The sequence below is a fragment of the Panthera pardus genome, unplaced genomic scaffold (genome assembly GCF_024362965.1).
Source record: "Panthera pardus isolate Hobbes unplaced genomic scaffold, ASM2436296v1 HiC_scaffold_27, whole genome shotgun sequence".
Lineage (NCBI taxonomy): Eukaryota > Metazoa > Chordata > Mammalia > Carnivora > Felidae > Panthera > Panthera pardus.
In genome coordinates this window covers 18,169,087-18,193,328 of record NW_026526843.1, presented here as the reverse complement: position 1 = coordinate 18,193,328, position 24,242 = coordinate 18,169,087, and the positions used below count along the sequence as shown (strand labels likewise).

Here is a 24,242-nt window from a genome sequence, read left to right as displayed (position 1 = left end):
CCCAAAGACCTTCTACTGTCCACTGTCACTCGTTGGGACAGAGAGGGAGGAGCCAGTTGGCTTAGGGACAAGTTCAACTTGGAGAGCATTAATGAAGACACACCTGGGGAAGACCACACGTGACTGAACTGAGGGGCCCTCAGCTTCATCAGAAGGGACAAGAACCAGCCTCAGCACTTGTGCTGGTCCTCACTTCACAGTGTGTAATGTGCCGTGACATCCACCGTCTTCCTGGAAGCAAGAGGTCAGCAAACAAGCAAGGTTCAGAAAGGTGAGGTGACTCAGTTGCCCAGAGACCTGTACCTGGTGTGGTAGGCAGAATTCTGGCCTCTCAAAATGTCTGCGTCCTAATCTCTGGAACCTACAAATATGACACAGCGAAAGGGACACTGCAGATGTGATTAAGGATCTCGAGAAGGAGAGGTCATCCCAGACTATCTGCATGGGTCCTAAGTGCCATCACAAGCATCCCTGATCAGAGGAAGGCAGAGGAGGTTTGACATGACAGAAGAGGGAAAGACCACATGATGCTGGAAGCAGAGACCAGAGGGACACACCTTGAAGATGGAGGAAGGGCCATGAGCCAAGGAGTGCAGGTAGCCAGCAGAAGCTGGAAAGGGCAAGGAAACGGATTCTCTCCTCACGGACTACAGGAGTGGCCAGCCCAGCTGACCAAGTGTGGGGTTCCACCCTCCAGAACTATATGAGAGTAAATTTCTGTTGTTGGAAGCCACTGAGTTGGTGGTAGTTCATTACGGCAGCCACAGGAAACCAAAACAGTTGGCTAGTGACGAAGCTGGCACAGAGGCCAGTGCTCACCATGCAAACAGAGTCAGAGCCTCCCTAGGGCCTGCACGGGTTGGGGGTGAATGACGATGGAAGGACTTCAGAGAGAGAGAGTGGTGGTTCAGGAGCAGGAAGCTGCTGGAAGCCACCAGCTTAAAGTCCCTTGCTTGAGGCTCATCATGTGATTTACCCGATTGCTTCAAGGAAGGGACTAGAAGCATGGAGGCCATGGCCTGTCCTTGGCCCAAAGAGTTCGGAGAATCAGTTCATCGCTGACTGAGACTGGACTGGTGACTTCTGGATTCTGGCACTGCCTCCTTCACTGAACCCTGGGTGTCCCTGCCAACCCAAGGCGGCTACGGTCTGACTCCAGGCTCCTGTGGCACTGAGGTGTAAGTCCAGTAGGGGAGTTGGGGTCAGCGTTCTCACTCCAGTGGCTGTGGAAATTGGCCATTTACCTCAGAGAGAGAGAACCTTGGCAACTTTTGGAGGCTCTTCCTTCCTTTGTGGTCTAACAGCAGTAGGCAGATCAGGCTGGGTGGGAAGGATTGAGTTCCACGTTCTTCCCTCCCAGTGGTCACAGTAGGTGGCACAGGGAAGTGTCATGGTTGACAGGTGGGTGGCACTTTGTGATGTGAAAATTAAAATCACCAGGAAACGTGGGCATTCCTTCTCTTCTCTCCCCTCTCCAACTCCCCTCCCCTGAGTTGCTCTCTCTATTCTTCTTCCTCTGTTGCCTTTTTTCCTGGTTCACTGTATAGCCCTCAAATTCCTCCAACTCTCTGGTTGACACCTGGATTTCAGAGCTTTTAAAAACGACTTTGAATCTTTAAGGTGTGTGCAAACTGCTCACTTTGAGCAGTGGTCGGGGGTGGGGGTGGGACAAAGAAGAGACTGCTATCCATCACACTACAGTAGCCCCAGCATCTCTACTTTGTGAGTCCCAGACAAGCTTGAAAAATTAATTTTTCTTCCAAAACTCTATTTATAGTGAGCACTTCCAAGTCATTTTCTTAAGCTCCTACTATATTCCCAACTTCAGTCCAGTTAATTTCTGTCAATTTCAAGATTTGCATGTTGGGGATCTACTCTACATTTTACCACGCAGGGGGAAGGGCTTTCTTCTAATGAGCAGTGATTGGAATGGAAATGCCCTGAAGCCCGCCAAGGTGATCCCTGAAACACCTTAGCACTTAGCACACAGACACCTACTGAGCAGGTTTCCAACCACCTGAGTGTTTTGATGGTGCGTGAGTGACAAAATTTTAAGACACCTTTTTTCTAGGGACATGGGTTCCACCCTCCCTCCATGTCTCCAGCATCCGTAAACATTACAGTTTCTTTCTTTTTTCTTTCTTTTGTTTTGTTGAGAGAGAGAGAGACAGAGAGACAGAGAGAGAGCACGGGAGTGGGCTTGGGGGGAGAGGGGCAGAGGGAGGGAAAGAATCCTAAGCAGGCTCCACACTCAGTATGGAGCCTGACACGGGGCTCGATGCCACAACCCTGGGATCATGACCTGAGCTGAAATCAAGAGTCTGATGCTCAACCAACTGAGCCACCCAAGTGCCCCAAATATTACAGTTTCTAAAGTACTTTCAGAAATGTATACCTTTTTTTTTTTCCTCCCTCGCCATTAGTCTGGGCATATCCCATTTCATAGGTCAAGGGCATCCCCAGGGCCACCCAGCTAGCTCAGGAATGGAGTCTCTGAAATGGTGAAGCTTCAAATGCCCTTGTTGTATAAATGTGGACACTAAGGCTCCAAAGAGGAAAGGGGCCCTGAAACTTGCAGGCGGCCCAGCAGGACAGAAATTCCGTCTTGCCTGCCCTACTCCTCCCTCCCCCGCCCCCGCCCCCCTCCTGGGCCCAGGCACTAGGCCACTACCTTTGCCTCCAAAGCCAGGTCCCAGCCTGGGGAGAAGCCGTATCTGTTTTTGAGAAACTGCCAGAGCACAGCAGAAGAAGGGGTGTGTGCGCGTGAGCTAGTACAAGGACCGTGTGCTCTTGCCATCCGGCCCATCTCAGGGCTGGGAGGCTGCCCGGAAGTCAGTACAGATGCACTGGTTTCACACCGGAGCTTTCTGTGGCAGCGCTGTGGGTGAAACACTGTTTAGCAAATGGAATCTTCAAACTCCCCCCCCCCCCCCCCCCCCCCGCCCTCCCCCCCTACCATCTAATGCAGCCTCAGGAGAACTTCTTTTATGAAGCAAAGGGTCTTCTTGTCATGCAAATCACCACCCCCTAATTGGACTGCTTTGTAACTCCTGTGCCTTCAATTGCTTAAGGGGACCAAGTCCCTTTATCACCAATAGGACATTTCTGTTTTGTTTCGCACAAAGCTAGGAAGGTGCCAACTTCAACTTGGACCTCACTGCTGCCTCCTCTAGACGGGGAGAAAACCCACTTGCACCCCTGTGGCAGACCCGGTCCCAGCCCGCCACCTCCCCTCCCCTGCCCAGGGCAGGTTTGTGCGGAACACTTAATCTGGAGGCAGGGAGTGCAGGTGGCAGTCCTTACCACCTGGAGCTGGCTCCTAGAGAGTGCCCGCATCCTCCAAGGCTTGAGAAGAATACCAATTGCCTGGTTACTGGGCCCCCTCAGGAGCCCACAAGAGGAAATTAAAAGGCATACACACGCCTGGAATAAAGGACCCTCTTCTTGCAGCTAATCACCGAAATTGGTCACTGTGTTGTCCCCTCCCCTCTCTGGTGAAAGACACGGTCTTTCTCTTGTTCTGTTCCATCACTACGTTCTCAGAAATGTGTGAGAGGGGCTGAGCTTCACACGGGCTCCCCCTCCTAGAGCCCTCCACCCCCAGCCCTCCTTTTCTCCCCAGTCCAGGCTTCTGTCAGCAGGAGGGGCGTCAGTTTGTCCAGTCTGATGTCGGATGCAGGAGACAGCCCAGTCCTGGCACCAAGGCCACACCGGTGGGAGGAATGGCTCCGCATCTCTAAGAATGCCTCCTGCATGGCCCTTTGCGGGTTGCAAAACGCCTCCACTTCCCTCTCCGTGTGCGCTGCACAACCGGATCGGCCGCACCACTGCCACTTGCCCTCAAAGTGGCCTGAAGTGACAGTCGTGGATGTCAGGGTCTTTAGCCCCAGGACCAGGGTGGGGACCCTCCGTGCTTCAGAGTCTGCTGCCTCCTGCCGGTGTGTGACTCTGGCCCCGGCCCACAGGGCAATGGGAGACTCTCTAAGAGGAGTCTGGGCAGTCCTGGTGCAGGGGAGATGTCCCCTCCCTCAACACCTGCAGAAAAGAAGCAGGACGAAGACCTCAAGGAAGAGCCTCCCTTTCCCCTGCCAGGCTAGCCATGGGGTCGGGTCACCTGACCTCCAGGGCTGCCTTCCCCACGAGTTCTGGAGAGTTGATATGAGCTGTGGTCTTCCCTCCTGTCGTGGCTGTGGGCACTTCGCTCTGAGTGTCCTGTGGGAGGCACGGCCTGCAATCTTGGGGTTGATGGAGAATCCTAATATTCATACTATAGTGTGTTGAATGGTGCCCCCAAAAGATATGTCTACCTGGAACCTGTGAATGTGACCTTATTTGAAAAAGTGTCTTTGTAGATATAATGAAATTAAGGATCTCCAGATGAGATATTCTGGATTATCCAGGTGGATCCTAAATCCAATGACAACAGGGCTTATAAGAGAGGGAAGGAGATTTGAACCACACAGGGAAGGAGGTGATGGTAAAGCTGGAGGCAGAGATTGGAGTGGTGCAGCCCCAAGCCAAGGAATGTCAGGGGCCACCAGAAACGAAGAGGTGACAGAAGATTCTCCCTTGGAGCCTTCACACAAAGCAGAGCACTGTGGACATCTCGATTTCTCCTCTGACCTCCAGAATTGGAAGAGAATACATGCAACCATACATACATTTCTGCATGAATAAATACATTTCTATCCTCTTAAGTCACTCACTTGGTGGCCATTTGTAATGGCAGCCATAGGAAGCCAGCACACACACTCTAGCAACAGTACCACAGAGAGGCAGGAGGAAGGAGGATGAGGGAGACAGAAGAACTGAGAGGAAACTACCATCAGCCCCGAAGCTAACACTTCCAAGCATCTGTCCAGGACAGAGCAGGCCCTTCCCTTGGCCCTGGTGCACAGGGACGGCTGAGGGGGTGGGGGGAGGGTTGCGGGGAGACTGGCTGGGAGCCCAGGCAGTGGCTCTGCTGGCCGGCCAGCCTTACTTGGCGGAGCAGCACAGGTGGGGGTCACTTGCTGGACTGCCCATGAGTTCAGGAGAGAGAAGACTAGTTTCTGAGCTGGAGACAATGGCCCCAGAGATGGCCCTTCAGGGAGGCTGCATGGCCAGCCTCACCCACCACCTCTGAGCCTCCCCAGTTCCTTCCCCAACATCGCGGAGCTGCCCCCACAGGAAAGCAGGAGGCTCGGCACACTCAGCACACTGGTACATCCAGCCCTGTGGTTATCCTACCTGGCACCATTTTTTTCTCTCTCCTGGGGAGCATGTCTCAGTAACTGCCCAGAAACCTGGGCTCCCCCAGATCCCTTCTCTCCACAGCCACTCAACAAGCAATCTTGTCGACTCACTTGCTAAGTATTTCTCTTCCTCTGCTGGCTTCCCTGCCATGTGTCAGCTGCTACTGCGGTCCAGGTCTTGGACCCCTCCCAGGGAGGGATGCGGCTGCTCCTTTCCCCTGTCACTCCTTTGCACACAACCATTTCTCCTGTTGTGAGTCCCATGGGACAGAAAAACATTGCTAGGCAGCCAGAGTAGCACTACGCGGCCTGCTCTTGGCTATGAAAGGAGCTGGGACGTAGGGCCACAGACGTTGGGGGGGGGGTGTGGAAGTGTCGTCTGTGCAGAGTGGCTGGTGCACCTGAGGCCTCTGGCAGGTGGGAGGTGGGCTGCAGAGGGAATTTTCAGAGCCCGTGCTTTCTCACTCGTTAATGCCGTCACACTCGGCACTATACAGGGATAACTTTGACGTGGTTTTGCTGCCTTATTTCTTCCTGAAAAAAAAAAAACATCAAATTATTTGCATCTTTTCAATGACACCATCTTAAAATTGAGGACACACTGTATTTTGGCGGTTCAGAAACTTGACTTTGGTTTTGCGTGCTGTTCTGCATGGGCTTGGTGGTGTTCATGTCTGTTCTGTCCATTTGGAACAGCTGATTATCTTAGCTGGCAACAGCCAAATACACCCACAGCTATTTTTTTAAAAAGTCTGTCTTATTGAAATCCTTGCAAGAAAAGTGACTTTTTATTGCAACTGCAGAATTTTCTAGCCCTTAGCTCTTCGCTGTGTTTTTATAATATAATGCTTGAGAGTGGGAAATTGTTTAGAGCTCTGCAGGCACATCAGAGCACAGCATGGGGCCCCAACATTATAGCCTTGATCTCCTTCCATCATTATCATTTGCATGGCTAGCGCCTCACAAGCCCAAGCCCTGAACTCCTTGAGGGCATAGTTTCTGTCCTTTTCAGGGCTGCAACCTCAATCACTAGCACTTAGTATGTCTGGCACCCATAAAAATTTTCTAAGTGAATGAACAGCTCATTGGGAACTGAGGCTCCAAGCAGGTCACAAGCAAGCACAAGGCAGAGCTGGGATGTGACCCCAGGGCTGATGTCAGGGTTCATGCTCTGTCCCCTCCCTGCACCATAGTGATGGCAGAATGGAGTTCTTGGGCTGATGCTCCCATGAAAGTAGGTGTGAGGAGGCTGAGGGCCAAGAAGAAGCTGGGGACAAAACCAGCAAGTCCCTGAGTGGGTAGGACACAAGGGGGCGGCTGAGGATGGCTACCAGGGGCTGTGTATCCTGAGGAGGGCCAAGTCAAAGAGGTTCTGGGCACAGACTCCAGGGGTGCGGCTGAGTTGGGGTTTGGGTATGATGTTTAGCCATGGCCTTGGGGGGCCTTACATTTCAGCAGCCAGAGGAGCTGAGAGGTCTGGCTTTGGTTGAAAGAAGGAGGAACCAGGAAAGGGGGCTCAGGGGACATCTGTACTCATCTCAGGTGTCAACAGAATGAATGTCAAATCCCTGTGCCAAGACAACTGTGCCAAGACAAGGGCGGGTATGCCTGGGAGATGGTGGACCGGGGGCATCCGGCAGAAAAGGGGCAGCAAGAGAGGCCAGGGCAGGAGTGAGTCTCTTTGGATGCCATCTACTATACCAGATGACACTGCACCCCTTCCATCTCAGCTGATTTTCCTAGCTTTCCACCCCTCTGGGAATTGGTTAGCTTCCTTGCCAACCAAGCAATGGAAGAAGCAATAAGATGCACACATCCCCCTCAAATTCTTTCTGCAAAAACCCACTGCGTTTCTTACCATGTACCAGGTGTCGGGGACTGGAAGGCAAGTTCAACTCTATCCCACAGGGGGAGAAAGAGACTCCTAGTTAGGAGAATTGGCCACCCTGATATGGACCCTTGGACCCTCGGGAAGGGACTAGAGAGAGTTATTCTCAGCTCTGCAGGACTGGGAAGGCTTCTAGGAAGTGGTGGGGTTTGAGCTGAACTTGGAAAGGTAGAAAGAAGGTGAGCAGGTGTGGAAAATATCCTAGGCAAGGAAGGCGTGAGCAGAGGCCTGGGGACAGAGGAGCCCAGGATATCCTGGGGAGAAGAAACGGGACAGGTATGGGACATGGATGTTCATGAGGGTGGGTGGGGGAGTGGGGAGAGGGTGGCTAGTAGGCTGTGTCCACCCGATGTTGAGGGCCAGACTCAACATCTGAGCAGCTCAGAGAGCATCCCACAGGCACCGGGGAGGCATCAAAGGCTTGTGAGTAAGGGCAGGAGCCAAGCCAGCCTTTAGAAAAACACTTCTGGTGGTCGAATGGATAAACAGATATAGAGATAGATAGATAGAGATAGAGATAGAGACAGAGATAGATAGATAGATAGTGGTTGGGAGACAGACATAACCAACTCAGAGGAAATGCAGATTCCATCCAGTATGTAACACACTAAAAGAAGTCAGGTGATTCATGTAGCAGGAAGGTCTGATCAAACACCACAGACAGCAGTAGCAGCAAGCTGTGGGGAGCACCGGAAATAGCCCCCAACATGGTGTGTGCTTCCCAAGACCCCTATGTTCATACTGTTGTGGGTTGAATGGTGGCCCCTGAAAGATACGTCCACCGGGAATCTATGAATGTGACCTTATCTGGGAAAAGGATCTTTGCAGAGGTAATCAAGTTAATCGAGATGAGCTCATCTTAGATTATCTGGGTGGGCCCTAAATCCAACAATAAGTGTGCTAAGACGAGAAGCAATACAGAACCTAGGGATATGGCCATGAGCCAAGGTGCCACCAGAAGCTGGAGCAAGTGCAGAAAGACCCTCTCAGAGCCTTCAGAGGGAGCACAAACCTGCCGACTCCTGGACTTCAGCCCAGTGATACTGACTTTCTCAAAGACCATGTGTACATGGTTCCTGTCTGCCTCCCCTAGTAGAGTGTGCACACACAGAAGGCAGGGGCTGTGTCTTTCTCGTTGTTTTGGGCCCAGCATCGAACACAGGGCTGGCACATAGTGGGTCGTCAGTAAATGTTGGCTGAGTGAATGAATGGGGGCATTATTGGCAGGAGTTCATGGACCCATGTGTTTACCAAGCATTGTCTGTCTATAGACAGATTTGCCTTGCATATTTATGTGGCTATTTGTCTTTTTGTGTTTCTTGATCGGTGGGTGATAAAGCATCGCTAGCTGTTATGTGAAGTCTGCAAAACGTTTTAATACTGGAGTAGAGGTAGGAATGGCAGACGAGGATATGAGGCCCAGCCCTGTGATTCTTCCTTCCCATCATGGCCTCTTCCTAAGCCAAACTGGAAGGGTACCAGGGCGCAGCCATCAAGCCCAGCACAGCTTCTAATTGACCTGGCTCCCGACCAGCCCCTCTCAGCCAAAGGTGGCGCACCAGGCAGGCAGTGGTGGCACTGGCAGCCCTGCCAGCAGGGGCCAGAGAGGAGCCCTGCCAGCCAGGAAATGTCCAAGGAGTCTCCAGTCCCATCTGGTCACTTCCTCACCTTCAGTCTCCTGGTGACGAGGCTGGTTGAGAATCTGTTGGCTGGGAAGAGTCTAGTCAAATCAACCAGTTCACAAGCGCTTTTCCCGCGGCCCGCTAGAGGCACCTTTGCACTCAGTTCATGGCAATAATTTGTAATTTGCTCAATTCCTCCTTGTAGGTATTGGTTCCAGGAGGGATTCTGAAGACAGGCTTTTGAGGGCTGCTATGTGTCTTACAGCAACCCCCCCCCCCACCACCACCGGGGCCAACATGCTAGCTAAAGAGAAATGGTTTAGACAACTTGCTTTAAATAATCTGGCAAGTGAATCTCCTTTCTTTATTCATTAGGGATATTTGCACCTAAATAGCCTCTTTGTGTCCTGAGATTTGGGTCCCCAGCCAAAGCCTGCAATGGGACTGACAGGGCCAGGGCTCAGGAGGGAGGGGAGACGCTTCTACAAAGCCCAGAGATGTGCCTGAACCCCAGAGCCTTCCTCTGCCTCCAGCACCCTCTCTAACCTCAAAGTTGCCTCCAAGAGTTTTAAGCTCTAGGCTGAGATCCGGGGGGAGGTTCCTCTGGCCACCGAGGCCAAAAGCCAAGGATATGGAGTTGGGTAGCTCTCGGATCACCTCCTGGCTTCTTGACTGGCCAGCAGAGGGGCTGCAGACAAGCCCTGTCCTGGCTCAGTGGTCTGCAGAGGCCCGGACGCTAAGAAGAAAGGCAGCAAAAGCTCTACCGGGGAAAAGGCAGGCTTGCGGCAGGCGGGCGCTGGTTTTACTGTGCCTGTGGCTTGTGGCCTGTGGCCCCTGGGCCCTCATCCAACTGTGCTGGGGCCCAAGAGGACTCTCTCAAGCGAACGCTTTCTGAAATGAAGGCCGAAAGAAGAAGAAACATGCCCTTCCTATGCACTGTGTTAACTGAGCTTCTTTCGTGGAACATCATTTTCCTAGGGCCTGTAAAACTCCTTTAACATACCTTTGATTGGAATTTTATTCATTTTCTTGTTTCACAGCCTTCTTCTCTCACCCATGTGTTTGCTGATGTATCTGATAAGAAAACAAAAGGAAAGTTTCTCTACAGATTAGCTACATTTTCATTCAGTTTGTTTTATGAGCAGGAAAAGTTTAAATATAAAGCCTCCAGATTACCTGTATTAATGAGATGTTTTACATGAAAAAACACACAAGAAAAGAAGTTGCAGAGTCTAATATAAAACTCATCAGGCTTTGATTTTCTGCCACCAAGCTATTCAAAAAAATAATTAAGACGCGAACAGTAAACTGAGTCTATGCGTAAATTAGAGCTATCAAAGGCAAATGTTTGCTTTTAGATTATGACGTATGTAGATTTAGCCATACACTATCGGCTTGACATGTTAATTGAGCTCCAACCTGAGATGTACTCAGGCGCCCTTGGATGGGCCAGGGTGGAGGCACAGGGGAGCCCAGGCAGGGTGGCAGGGGCGGCTTCCTTCCCTCCAGTAGCTCTGAAGGCCAAGACCAAGCAGGCGGAACGCCTGGGGCCCAGAACGCACAATGCAAGGCAAACGAGACCATTAGAACTGCCAGACTCCACAGAAAACGCCCTGCCAGGAATTGAAATGCACATTGCTGGGTGCCATTAGCAAGGCAAAGAGATCTCCTGGGAGGGGGTGCCGGATTTGGGTTGCTTTTCTCCTTTTAAGTTCTGAGATGCTTACAAGCCAGTCTTGCTCCAGGAAGAACTCAGTTATGTCTACACATGTCCTTAAACTGTCTCCCATTAGTAAGCTGCAGAGACAGCAGCCAGTGCTACCCAAAATAACAAGCAAGCCCTGGCAAATTGTTAAAATGCTTATTGATAAGCATCCCAAAACATCGCCATTATAGCAGACCAAACACAGGGGCCTCTGAGACACAAACAGCTCTCAGTGGAAAAGCCTTAATATTAGGAAGTTTCCCAGTTGGCTTCAAGAAGCTAGGGTCAGACACTTGCCAAGAGCCCTGAGCCTGAGCTCAGGCAGGAGCGCAGGAGTCCGGTATCCAACTGGCCAACCCCTGCTGACCGCCCCCATGCTGACCCCTTGGTGGCCTCACTCCCACCTGTCAGCCCCTCTGGGATCCCAGTGGCAGGATCAGGGCGGATTCAGCTGGAATGGCCCCCCCCTCAAAGAGAGGCTCATCTAGCTCCACTTTCCACACGGATCCCATGGGGCCCTTGGCCTGGCAGCTGCGCAGAAGCTGGACCCGGGTGCTCGGCACCTGCTCAGAGGCGGGGTGCAGTGCCGACCACAGACACCTTCAGGGATGGGGCAGGGGGAGAGGGGGCTAGTTCTAGGCCTGTGAATGCCACCTTCTTGCATACAGGGAAGGAACCCTGGCTCTAGCCTTGTTCACTCGACTCTCCCAGTGGCCTCTAGCACTTTCTGCAAGGGAGGTTGGTGTCCCCATTTTCCCAGGTGTGAAACCTTTACATGATTACTGTGACATTTTTCACGGGCTTGTACTGTCCTTTGCTTATACTGATCCCCAGCATGCACAACCCCTCCAAACTGAGGGGGTGCAGGCATGGGGACACCCACCACCCCTGGCAGCTACTGTAAGGGCATCTCAGGGCCGCACTTTGCACAGCCTCCCACTCCAGCAGTCTCAGCGAGGTCTGTGACCACTGATTATTTCTTACTTTCAAGGCTGGAAACACACCAACTCTTTTTATCCACAGATGCATGGCTGTCCCTGGAGGGTTAAAATATAAATAGCAGTTTCCAAGCACACTAATAAATAGATGAAGCTAGGCAAACAATCTTTCAGCTGGCCTCGCAGCCCTTCAGTGGACCCTCTGCCCACCTGCCTTGCTAATGTGCCCACCAGTTTCTTTGGGCATGCTCCCATTCTGCTGAGGCCAGACAGAGCCTGGTGAAGTGGGCTAAAAATAAAATGAACAAGAGGCAGAAAACAAGCAAAGGACACTGCCCAGGGACCAACCCTCAGCCCCAGAAGCCCACACTGGGTAGACTAGAGGGGCCTTGGACTGGCATTGCCCTGGTGGAGGGGGGGGGAGGACAAGCTAGGGATGAAGCTCTTTATCAGCCCCACAGTGGAAGGGGCACCCTGTCCCTGGAGCAGTACTGGGACTGAAGGGGTGGAGACAGATGGGCCCAAGGCTGGCTTGGCCTCCCATCCCTGTGCATCAATAAGGCAGCCAGGGCTGACCCAGGGTGGCCCAGGGGGCCCTCGCATGCCTGAAACCTGGAGCCCTGAGCCGGCCAGTCCCTGAGAGCCTGTGGGAGGGACAGGCAGGGCCTGTCAGGTCAGCCAGGTCCCCAGCCCAAGCTGCTGACAGGTGGGGGAGGCCAGGCCCACAGGGGGCAGGGCCTGTAGCCAAGGTAACAGGCAAGTTAGGGCCAGCCCGGGGTCTCTGTGTCCTTGGCCAGAGCTCTCTTCAGGGTCTGTCCAGGCACCCATGGTCTCCAGAGAGAGGACCTAGAAGTCCCATCCAAGACCACCAGGAGCAATGGGTCTGAGGCTGGAGCCTCTGGGAGATTTTCTCCTCAGGGATTCAGTTGGCTTGGTGTAGTGATCCCACTCACGTGCTGAAGGTGGCATCTGTCCAGCACACGGGCCCCGAGAACACAGAGCACGTCTCAGAATTAGCCACCCTGGTCCCAAGTTGGCCCTGGTGCCGACTGGTGGCACTTTTCCAATGGGTGCCCAGGAAAACCATGGGTGCCCTCCTTCCTCCCCTCTTTCCGTGGCCCCTCTTTCTCTCCCTCACCTCTCCCTTCCTTCCCAGGCTGTCAGAGGAACCCAGGCACGGGGCCTCAGCCCCAGGTCCCCTTCACCTCCTACCTGAATGTCTGTCTGTCCCCGACAGACCTTGAAGAGCGGGCTGCTCCCCCCAAGTGGGAGGGCACTGCCATTTGCAGGCCGGTGGCTTCCCCAGCCTCCCCTGGTGCTGGGCCTCTCAGCAAAGGACAGCAGGCCACTCGTTGAGCTGCAGGCAGGTCCCTGCCTGGCGGAGGTGCACCCAGGGCTTCCGGGGTAACCAGTGGCTCTAGTGGCAGAACCCCGCCTGCCAGCACAGAGATGGCCCATGTCCCCAGTGTGGCAGGAATGCACAGAGGAGACAGACGCAGGCTGCAGTCTGGGGGCCCCCCTTCCCACCGAGCCCTGACCTGGTCCTCCTCAGAGAGCCAACTGGGCGGGTGCTAAGGGGCAGAGGACTAGCCTTGGAGAGTGAGACCTCCATGGGGCCAGCCTGGGGGTGCAGGCACGAGGGCAGGAAGAGGCTGGCCAGGCAAGGGGCCGTGGGCCCCACTCGGGGTGGGCGGCTGGGCCCCAGAGGACCTCACCCCTGGGACAGCGCAGGGGCCTGAAGCTCCAGACTCGGGGTTCCAGGGCTCCACAGGGGTTTGGGTGAACCAGAAACAATGTGGAGGACCTGGTGGCCAAGGTGACAGAGGAGGTTGAGGGTGTGTGAGGGGCCGTCATCCCTGGGGCTCCCGGGCCCTCCCTCTCCCCTCAGTGCCAAAGATGTATGTCCAAGCATCTGCTAGACACGTCCACCTGGATATTCCTTAAGCTCCTCCAGTGGACTATGACCAAACCTGAACTTCATCACCACCCCTCCCCACATATATGGATACCACTGAGGAGATGCCGGCAGGGAGTCCCCCAGGCTCTGGAGCCCAGATCTGTCTTCCTAATTCCTTCCCTGGCTCCTCCCCCAGGCTCACGCATGGGCTCCTCAGTCTTAGGTTCCACAGCTGGATCTTTTGCCTCTCCCCTTGGATCTCACCTCTGGCTTCCCACCTAGCAATTGTGCCACAGCTACCAGGTGCCAAGGCTGAACCCCTCTTGGGGCTTGGTCTCCCACCTCCCTTCCCCACGCACTCTCATCATATCCCCCTGCACTGGTGGGAAGCTGCTTACATTCACCCTTAAAAACTGAGTGGCTTCGCTGAGCCTCCTTAGGGTTGGTGTTTGGCTTGGACCATGCTATACTCACACTTTTTAGAGAGTGAAACTCAGTCAAACCGCAGAAATAAGAGATAAGAGCTTGTCTGAGGTGTGTATTTACTTTGTTTTTCGTGACTGGTTCTGGTGATTTTCTAGTAACCAGCTGTTTCACTGGTCATAGCCCTTTACCCTAAGCTGGTTCCTCCATGCAGACACAGTCTGTGTGTCAGGAAGGGTGCGTGGTGCTGCTGGCCTCTCATGGGCCTTAGTGGCATGGACCCAGAAAGGACAGTCCAGCCACCTGTGGGATCGACTTCCATGAAAACAGAGACATGTTTATGACAAGGGTGGCCCTGTAGTCCATTGGACCACAGCCCCACCTTTCTTGTTTGGTTTCTGGGAAGCTGAGTTTGGAAGGGTCTTGGCCTTTGATTTCTTCTTTTTTTTTTTTTTAATTTTTTTTTCAACGTTTTTTATTTATTTTTGGGACAGAGAGAGACAGAGCATGAACGGGGGAGGGGCAGAGAGAGAGGGAGACACAGAATCGGAAACAGGCTCCGAGCCATCAGCCCAGAGCCTGACGCGGGGCTCGAACTCACGGACCGCAAGATCGTGACCTGGCTGAAGTTGGACGCTTAACCGACTGCGCCACCCAGGCGCCCCGGCCTTTGATTTCTTCTTGGACTACAGGACCCATCCACTTCACAATGTAAAAAGAAAAGTTTGGGAAACCAACCTCCAGACCCTTGCCTGTGAAAAGGCCGCTGTTCTGCATTCCTATAAGAGTTGCTGACATCTAGAAGCAAACAAGTCTGCTGAGAGACAATTAGGCTGACGCAGGCCCTCCGGATTTCCATTCCATTCCTTTTTAACTGCCTCAGTGCCAGCTGAACTGCCAGCCCTGGGAGGTGAAATTGAACCCAAGGATTTCCCCAGCTATCTGGAATGAAGTTTCCAAGGCTTTAATTAGAGTCCCAGAATGTCAAGCCTGCAGGGGCCCTTGGGATCAGCTGGCCTGTCCCCATCACAGAAGTGACAGCCAGACTAGGAGGCCCAGCTTGGGGCCCACCCCTGCCTCCTTCCCTGCCAGGGCTTTTGCTGTTTCACCTTCTGCTACTGGTTTTTCCTCTGTGTTAGTCTTTTCGTGCAGACACAGCAGGTGCCCAATAGGTACTCGGGAAGGGGAATCAGAGCTCCTCTGCAATTTCCCAGGGTGCGCTTGGATCCACTAGGTGTTCAGCCTTCTCAGTAAGTGGATGGTAGATTTCTTTCTTTAGACCCCGACACGGCCAGGAGAACAAGCAGCACTTGGCTTTGAATGCTCCTGGTGATCTGCTCTCAATCTTATTTGGCAACATTCTCCTGATGTCCTGCATTCCTGTATGCGAGACAACTCTGTTCCCTGAACATGCCAGGCGATCTCCCACCCCTAGGCTATGGCTCCCGCTACTCCCTCAGACCGAGATGTTATTCAGTTCTAGGTATCCACCAACACCCTTCTCTCTTACAAGGTCCATGCCCAGGATTCCCTTTTCTGTGAAGCATTTCCAAAGAGTTCTACCACATTTCTCCCTTCTCCCCCCACAACTTACTCATTTATTCAATATTTTAATGGGCACACACTGTGTGGCAGGCAGTGTTCTAGGCACAGGGGCTACAGCAGTGAAGAAGACCAATAAAAGCCTCTGCTCTCACGGAGCTGACCTTCTAGTGGGGAAGAGAGGCAATAAACGAAAGAAGTAAATGATGTAGTATTTTAGAGGTGGAATTAACTTCTCCTTCTGCACTCCCTGGCTCTTCCTATCTCCACGTTACCCTTATTTCCTTCTGCCCTGTGGTGTGGTTCCCTTGTCTATTCTTCTGTCTCTCACTAGGAATGAGCTCCTTGATATGAGGGGCCATGGCCTGGTACACTCTGCAGCCCTCTTGGCATCAGGCATACAGCAAACACTCAAGAAATGCTTGTGAAATGAGTGAGTGGATGAGTGAGTGAGTGAGTGAGTGGATGAATGAATGAGTGTGTGTGTGTGTGTGTGTGTGTGTGAGTAAATGAAGGAGTGACCGAATGGATGACTGAATTGGTGAATGAGTGACTGAATGAGTGGATGAATGAACAAGTGAATGAGTGAGTGAATGGGTGAGTGGATGAGTGATTGTGTGGGTGGACGAATGGATAAGTGAGTAAGAGAGTGAATGAATGACAGGGATGAGTATCTAGGTTAGGATACTTGTATTGTTTTGGCTTTTCTGAAACAAGACTTCTGCACTTGAAAGCTGGATGGCTTGGGTGTAGGGTTTCTCAGGCCCAGAAGCCAGCATTGGCTCTCATGCCAGGGAACAGAGAGTTGGCTACAGAAACTCAAGATGACAACATCGTGGCCTGTGCCACATTTTAGCTTCATTGGACGATGGACTCTGTCTTTTAGGGGAAGACATTTCCAGGGGCCTAGCCTTACTGACTCGGCCCCTCATGCCCAGGACATGCTCTCACAGCACTTTTGGCTTCCTGGCAAGCATCAACAGTATTCAGAATGAGAGGCTCTTAGGGGCACCTGGGTGGCTCACTCAGTTAAGCATCCAACTCTTGCTTTCAGCTCAGGTTGTGATCTCACAGTTCATGGGATTGAGCCCTGGCCTGGGGCCCATGCTGACAGGGAAGGGCCTGCTTGGGATCCTCTCTCTCCCTCTCTCTCTGTCCCTCCCCTGCTCATGTGCACTCTCTCTCAAAATAAATAAATACACATTAAAAAAAAGAATGAAAAGCTTTTATATTTTCATATAGAAAAAGGAAAAGTAAACACCCACAACACATTCTTTGTTAAATATGTGCTGGAATTAGCTGGTTATTATGTTGCCAAATCCTTTGTAATTATTTGCCAAAGATTTTCATATCATTGCTAACCAAGTGAATATTATCTTAAATCTTCATTTTATTTGATGTTTAAGGGATTAAGGGAATGATTTTATGACCTAAAATGTGAATGGTGTCTTTCTAAAAATCCAACTGGTGGTGTAATTGAGTTGTGAACACTATTGTAGTCATCTTACAATTGATACAATCTGCTGTGGGACTTGATTTTCTCAAGAGACTTGATTTATCTGCTCTTTATACACATCCAGTCTCTGTAAATATGCTTTTGGCTTTTCAGTAATACTATTAGAGGAAGGTTGCTATGCATTTAAACAGACCAGGCCAATAGAAAAAATAACATTTCAAGCATTTACAAAGTATTCAGTATACCTTTTATTTATTTTTTAAAAGATTTTATTTTTAAGTAAGCTCTACCCCTAATGTGGGGCTCAAACTCACAACCCTGAGATCAAGAGTCACACGCTCCACTGACTGAGCCAGCCAGGTGCCCCTCAATATTAGATATATTTCATGGTGTTCCATGAATTAGCTTAAGTTAGTTTTTCCTTTAGTTTTGGTCACTATTTTTGTTGCTGCTGGTTTTTTTTTAATGTTTATTTATTCTTTGGGAGAGAGAGTGCAAGTGGAGGAGGGACAGAGAGCAAGGCAGACACAGAACCTGAAGCAGGCTCCAGGCTCTGAGCTGTCAGTACAGAGCCTGATGTGGGGCTCGAACTCACAAATCATGAGATCATGACCTGAGCTGAAGTTGGACACTTAACCAACTGACCCACCCAGGCGCCCCACGTTGCTGCTGTTGTTTTAATCTGGGTGACTTTTGCCATTGGAAAGGTAGTTGCTTACTTAGCAAATTGTGTGTTTTAGGACGTCCTTATGATACAGCTTAGTTCAGACTGCAAAGTGAATCCATTCAACACTGCCTAGGGGGTCTGAATATGGCTCAAAGTCCCCCTTCAACCCCCAAAGCCCAAAGGCACGGGTCGCATGTTAGTGCTCAACAGCCCGGCTTGGGGGTTTTGTGCTTGTCAGGACCACTCCAGCTCTCTCTGGAATACCAACTGAACTTTCAGGACTGCGTAGCAGAAAAACACACTCCCCCAACTACTTTATGGGTCTCTTTCATCAAACCAGAATCATCTCTCAGTTTCTGGGCTAGAAAGCTTAGCATCATCTTTCAGTCTCCAACTCCCTTCTTCTTCCCCTGACTCATAACAAAGTGCCATCATTTTAACTTCCTCTTCTAAATGTCTCTTGGACACATCCCTCCCTTTCTGTTTCCACTGCCACCTCCTTCATCCAGGCCACTATGATTCTGTGATCTCAGCCTTGAACACTCCAATAATCCCATGCATTCTTTCTTCAGCCCCATGCTCCCCTATTGAGACCTGACTTGACTCCCCATTCACCCTCCTAAGAATCAATCTATTCCATTCCCTGACATGCTAGGGAACCCCGTTGCCCCCTATGCCAACTCCAAGCCTTTCCAATTGATTTTCAAGATCCTTACCTATAGTTCCTTAACTAATATAGCTATACCCAACCTTTAGCCTTCTAATCCCTAATGAGCATAGCCTGGGTCAGTAGCTGTTGACATCTTTATGCTGTGGTCTTAGTATAAAGCTGGACAGACAGGCTGATGGAATAGAATCGTGAGCCTGGAGACAGCCCCATGCACAGATAAAGTCTGATTTATGATAGGGGAGACAGTGCACAGGAGTGGGGAGGGAATAGCCTTCTCAATCAATTGTGCAGGGACAATTGGGTGTCCATAAGGATAAAAAATGAAATAGGGTGCCTACTTCACATCACACACAAAAATCAAGACCAGGTAGGTTAAGGACTTAAATGTGAAAGGTAAAACTATAAAGCTTTCAGAAGATCATAAAGGAGAATATTTTCATGACTTAAGGGCAGGGAGAGATTTCTTAAACACGGCATGAGAAACACGAAGCATAAGGAAAAGGTGGACATGCTGGACTACATTAGAATGAGGGGAGAAAAGTCAAAGTCGTACACACAGAAACAGAGTAGAAATGTGGTTGCCAGGGGAATGAGGGGTGGGGGAAAATGAGGACAGGTTAGTAAAAGGGTACAAACTTTCAGTTTTAAGATGAGTAAGGTCTACGGATCTCATGTAAAACATGGTGACTATAGTTGATAACACCAGATTGTATAACTGAAATTTGCTAGGAGAATATAAATTCAGTGTTCTCATTAGAAAAAAAGAAGGTAAATAAGTGAGGTGATGGATATGTTTTTAACTCAGTTGTGGCAATCCTCTTATAATGTCTACGTATATCAAATCACCACATTGTACATTTCAACTATATTACAGTTTTTTTATTTGTCAATTATACCTCAATAAAACTGGGAGGAAAAAGTATCCCCATCAGACTGGGAGTTCCATGGGCAGTGAGGCCAAGTGGAATTCCAGGTGCTAGCACAGGCCACGTCTCAGGGTAGCCCCTCAGGTTGATGGAATTAGGAGGCCTCTCTCAAGAAGTGCTGTCCTTGACCTGCTTTAGAGGAGATGTCTGTTGATTCCAGAGCTACTGTGTCATCCAAGCGCAATGCTGTGCTTTAAGGGGCTTCCATCTGAGGCTCAGGGTGGGGTGTATGTAGTTCTAGGACACTACCTCTGGGGACACTGCTGGGAATGTAGCTTGGCGCTGGCTGGCCACAGGGTAGCTGCTGCCCACAACTGTGGTCACCTACCTCTTTGGGTCACCTGTGGACATATTTTGGCTGGCCTTCACCTTCATCGTCAGCACTGTTTACTTTTTGCCCCTCAATCTACTTTCCCTTTAGCGTCTTCTAGCTTATTTTACTATTAAGAAAATGTTTTCTACTTTTTAATTTTTTCCCTCTCTTTTATTTATTTTTTAAAAGCTCTTTGCAGGGTTTGAACTCATGACCCCTAGATCAAGAGTCACACACTCTACCAATGGAGCCAGCCAGGCATCCCTGTACTTTTTTATTTTTAACTTGTTTTGACAAAGGATGGGCAATGTCAGCATGAGGGAAGCAACTTTGAGGAGAATTTCTTGTCTAGATAAGGGAGACAGGGGGCCCTTGGTGGAACCCCCATTTTGACCCCAGGGCACTCCTTAACCACCAAGTTATTCTGCTGGGTTCTATTTCAAGCTGCCTGCCTTGGACAATTGTCTGTTGGCAGCCCAAGGAAATTGCTAGATAGTGCTAACACCTACTGATTATGGCTGCCCAACAAGGGTTTCACTAGGGGGCCCATTAATGATGATCAACTCTACTAATATGGGGAAGGCAGTGAATTGGGAGGCCAGCCCCAAAGGGGCTTCCTAGGGTTGCCCTATACCTGAAATCCCTGGGAGGGTGATCCCTAAGAGGATTATAGGAATTCCTTAGACAGAAACCAGGTCCCAGAAACACCCTTAACTGTGTAGTCAAGACCCATTCAGGCATGGATTCCCAAAAGAACTCCCACCTCTTCTGAGGCCATGCTGCCTGTGACTGGCATTCTTCAGGTAGTGCTAATAAGCACCTTGTGAGTCATTGTAAGTGCCTCCTCCTTCCATATAGCAGGTTGAGGAAAGGACCACCTCCTGCAGTCCCCAAAGGTCCCTACAGTCCCTACAAGCCCTTCATGACACACATTCTTAGCAGAAAATTCCTCACTCCATATGTCTGTCCAATTGTAACCTGGAAGGCTGACTTACTTGCCCAGCATCCCACATGACCACACATCATCACCAAAAGTAGAGACTAGGGACTTGAACTCAGATCCCTACCTTTTGTGAAACTGAGTGCTGCTGGCCTGTTCACTCACAGATGTTTTGTTCTGGCATGTTCTCTCATCTGAATTGAGGTCAAGTTTAAAAGAGATGACTATGATGGTAATATGGAATGGGATGGAGAGGGTACAAGAGATGGGCTACATTAATAAGTACTAGTCTCAGTAACATTTGTTTGTCATGGAAAGAAAGGCACCATCCTTTCTCTAAACTCCAAGGAGACACTGTTCCAGGAAGGGTTGCCATTTTGTGAAGTATCCCACTCCCCTGTTGATGATCTCTTGTGAGGCCCTGCTACCAGGGTCCCATATCAAGCTGCAAGACACTCCTCTTGTTTTGACAATCTCTATCTTCCATAGCACAATATATGGAATGCTCATATTTGGCCAAATTGTGGATGCCACTCAACCTAGTTTGCGTTATTCTGGCAGGTTTTTCCCTTTCAAAATGGAAGTCGTCAGAAGGTTATAAGAACAGACAGGCTCGTGGTTGGGGTATAAAAACCTGGAACTTTTGTGTTCCCATCTGGAAAAGGATGAACAGTGTTGGGAGAGGGGTGTCCCTCCTGAGAGCCTGGGCTGAACTTCCATCCCAGCTGAGAGAAGGACACTGGGAGGAAATCAGGACCACTTTCCTTTTGAGTGAGGGGCAGAGAGACATTCTTCCTGCTGGGGGCTGAGTTCAGGAAAGGGGGATAAGTGGGTAGGTTAACTCACAAACTCCAAGTCAGTTACTGAGGGGCTTAGCTTAGGGATTTCCAAACAGTGCACAGAGCTTTCCAGACACACAGTGGCAGAGCATGAAGGTATTTCATAGGCCTGAGGCCCGCTGGGATCACCAGGTGGTAGAAGGGAGGAGGAGTTAAGTGGCTGGGGCTGTGAATCCCAGGTGCAACCACTTTGTTCAAAGCAGCATGAATTACAGCTCTGTTGAGAGACCTGTGGCCTCTGGGCCCAATGTGTCTTGCTTCTCAGAGCCCGAGTCAAGGTTGTTGCCCCTTTTCCTGCTACCACCCCAGTCCACTGTGTCATGAGGAGGTGTGGGCAGTTTGGGCAGTATCAGGACCAGACCTTTGGCATGGCCTTTGCCCAGGTAGCAGTGTGGTTTCTATAAGGGGCTCCCTGGGAATCAGATATCAACATACAGTAATGGATCTGGAGAGGAAGAGAATGGCAAACTCCGCATAGCGATAAATGGACAGACGTGTGTAAACTAATAAGAGTTCCTTTGGGGATTCCCAGAAATACTCAAGGGGTATATTAGTCAATTTGGGCTACTATAACAAAATCTCACATAGTGGGTGTCTTACATAATAAACATTTCTCAATTCTAGAGCTGGGAAATCCAAGAACAAGGTGTTCGGAGATTTGGTTCCTGTTGAGAGCCCTTTTCCTGGTTTGCAGATAGTTGCCATCTTGCTATGTCCTTACATGGTGGAGAGAGAGAGGGGGAGGGAGTGTTCTGGTCCCTTCCTCCTCCTATAAGGGCACTACTTTCATCACAGAGTTCAATCCCCATGACCTCATCTAAACCTAATTACGTCCCAAAAGCTCCACCTCTAAATATCTTCACATTGGGAGGTAGGGCTTAAACATATGATTTTGAAGGACACCAACATTCAGTCCCTAACAGGGGGTGAGGCAGGAGCCTATGTGAACAGGTAGGGGCAAGAATAGGGCTTCTGGCTTAGTAATGTTCTTGGGACCCTATATCTAAAGGCAGGTGAGGCCCTGAACCCACAGATTACAAGGTGATGTGAAGTCAGTGAGGAGGAAGTGAATACACAGCCTGCTCAGGATGATGGAGTTTTCTAGATTTTTAACTCCTGCTGTTTCTTGCACTAATCGGTTATAAACAGTGGCTTTGCTTTGTGCCAGTCAAGTGAAACCAGTACCTTGGTGCCCAGAACCCCTTTTGGTACAACTGTTGGCCAGTGGGGGCCACATGAGAATCAAGTGACTTTTGGAAAATGTAAGTGAAGCAGAAGCCAGTGCTGTGGCAGCTTGTGCACAGTGCCCTTGATCTGGTGGCTACTCTTGTTGACATGGGGTGGGTACAAGCCCCGCAGCTGCCTCAGCCCCAGCCAGCTTTCCTCCTTCAGTAGGGCCAAGTGTGACTGCAGCTCTTGGTGAGGGATGCCAGCTTCCCTTACAGGTCACCCATGGTATCCAGGTTGGAGGTGGTCAGGGACAGATGGGACTACCAGTTTGTCTTTGTTCTTGCTCATGCCCATTTTCCCTCCTGTTGGTCTGGGTGATTTAAAGCTGAACACCTGATGCTTAGAGCCCTCTACCAGCGCCCCCCCCACCCGCCCTGCCCAGGGCAGTGGGTCCCATCCTATGAAAACCCTGTCATTGTATAGCATCTTGACCATGCTGCTTCAACTGAACCCTGACTGGTGCATAGACACTCCAAAAGAAAGAGTGTTTAGAGGTCACAAGAGTGGATGGTGGGCAGGCAGAAATATACAAAAACACAGCATCCCCTAAGGAATAAAATTACTTTGTATTTGTCACCGCAACCCAAAGGTGCATGCAGTTTTTTTTGGTGACTTTCTTCTTCAGCTTTATGGAGGTTTAATTGACAAATACTTGTTTATATATTTAAGGTGCCTAACTTGATGTTTTCCTACATGTATATGCTGTAAAATGATCACCTATACTGCACTGTATACTTGAATGTACTTTACAAAGCCCAACTCTCAGTAAAAATAGCTTTTGTTCTTCTAAGGTGTGCTTGGGATTGTTTAGAGGATCTTGAGCTTACATGGTCGTGTGAATGGAGTCCTGGGTGGCAATTGCCACAGCCCAGCAGCCAGCTTGGAGCGTGTGGGTTCAGGTCAGGAGATCACATGTTGAATTCTAATCCTTCTCTGTTCTTTATCATTATAAGATCTTAACATGTGTCCTGTCCCTAATTTTAGGCCTCAATTTTCCCACATGCACAATGGCTTGTTTGGATACATTGGTGACTTTCAAACACTTTTTACTTTATTTTTTAATTTTTTATTTTAAAAAAACTTTTGATAAGCTCTACACCCAACATGGGGCTCAATCAAACTCATGACCTGGAGATCAAGAGTCACATGCTCTACCAACTGACCCAGCCAGGCATCCCTCAAACATTTTGATAGTAAGAAATATGTTTTGCATCAAGACCCAATACAAGTATACATACAAATCACTATAAAGTGTAACAAAAGTTTCATGAACCAATACTTAGCATTACTACTTAAGATGCTGCTATAGACTGAATGTGTGCTTCTAAAATTCATATGTTGAAATCTAACTCCCGAAGTGATGGTATTAAGAGGTGGGGCCTTTGGGAAGCGATGAATTCATGAGTGTGGAGCCGTCAGGAATGGGATTGGTGTCCTTATAATAGGGACCCCTGAAACCTCCCTTGCCTCTTCCTTCCTGTGAGGACACAGCAAAAAGATAGCTGTCTATGAATCAGGAAGTGGGCTCTCACCAGACACCAAATCTGTTGGTGCCTTGATCTTGGACTTCCCAGCCTCTAGAACTAGGAGGAGTAAACTGTTGTTTAAGCTGCTCTGTCTATGGTATTCTGTCACAGCAGCATGAATGGACTACGAAATTGGTAGTGAGAAGTGGGGCGCTGCTGTAACAAAGCTCTAAACATATGGGAGCTGCTTGGGAACAGGTAATGGGTGGAGGTTGGAGCCTCCATTGTCGTGAGTGGGAAAGATGGGTGCTGGAGAGAAGGCCTCAGATTTCTGGATGGAAAAGGCCATTCTGATGAGATCTCACATGAAAATGAGGACATGTTATTGGCAATTGCATTCAAGTATTAAAGTACAGTATTGCTGATCATTTTACAGCATATATATGTATCAAAACATAAAGTTATGCACCTTAAATATAATGGAAG

General features: G+C 50.0%; 1 long non-coding RNA gene across 9 annotated transcripts in view; it reads right to left on the bottom strand.

Moving 5' to 3' along the window:
• LOC109258711 (uncharacterized) overlaps positions 1-24,242 on the bottom strand; it is a 275,809-nt gene that overhangs the window by 4,794 nt on the left and 246,773 nt on the right. For all 9 annotated transcript variants that reach the window (XR_008418382.1, XR_008418384.1, XR_008418386.1 and 6 more), the window contains 2 exons: positions 9,748-9,818; positions 5,346-5,768 (listed from right to left, as the gene is read on the bottom strand). This is a non-coding gene — a long non-coding RNA (uncharacterized LOC109258711). The remainder of the gene's footprint in view (positions 1-5,345; positions 5,769-9,747; positions 9,819-24,242) is intronic.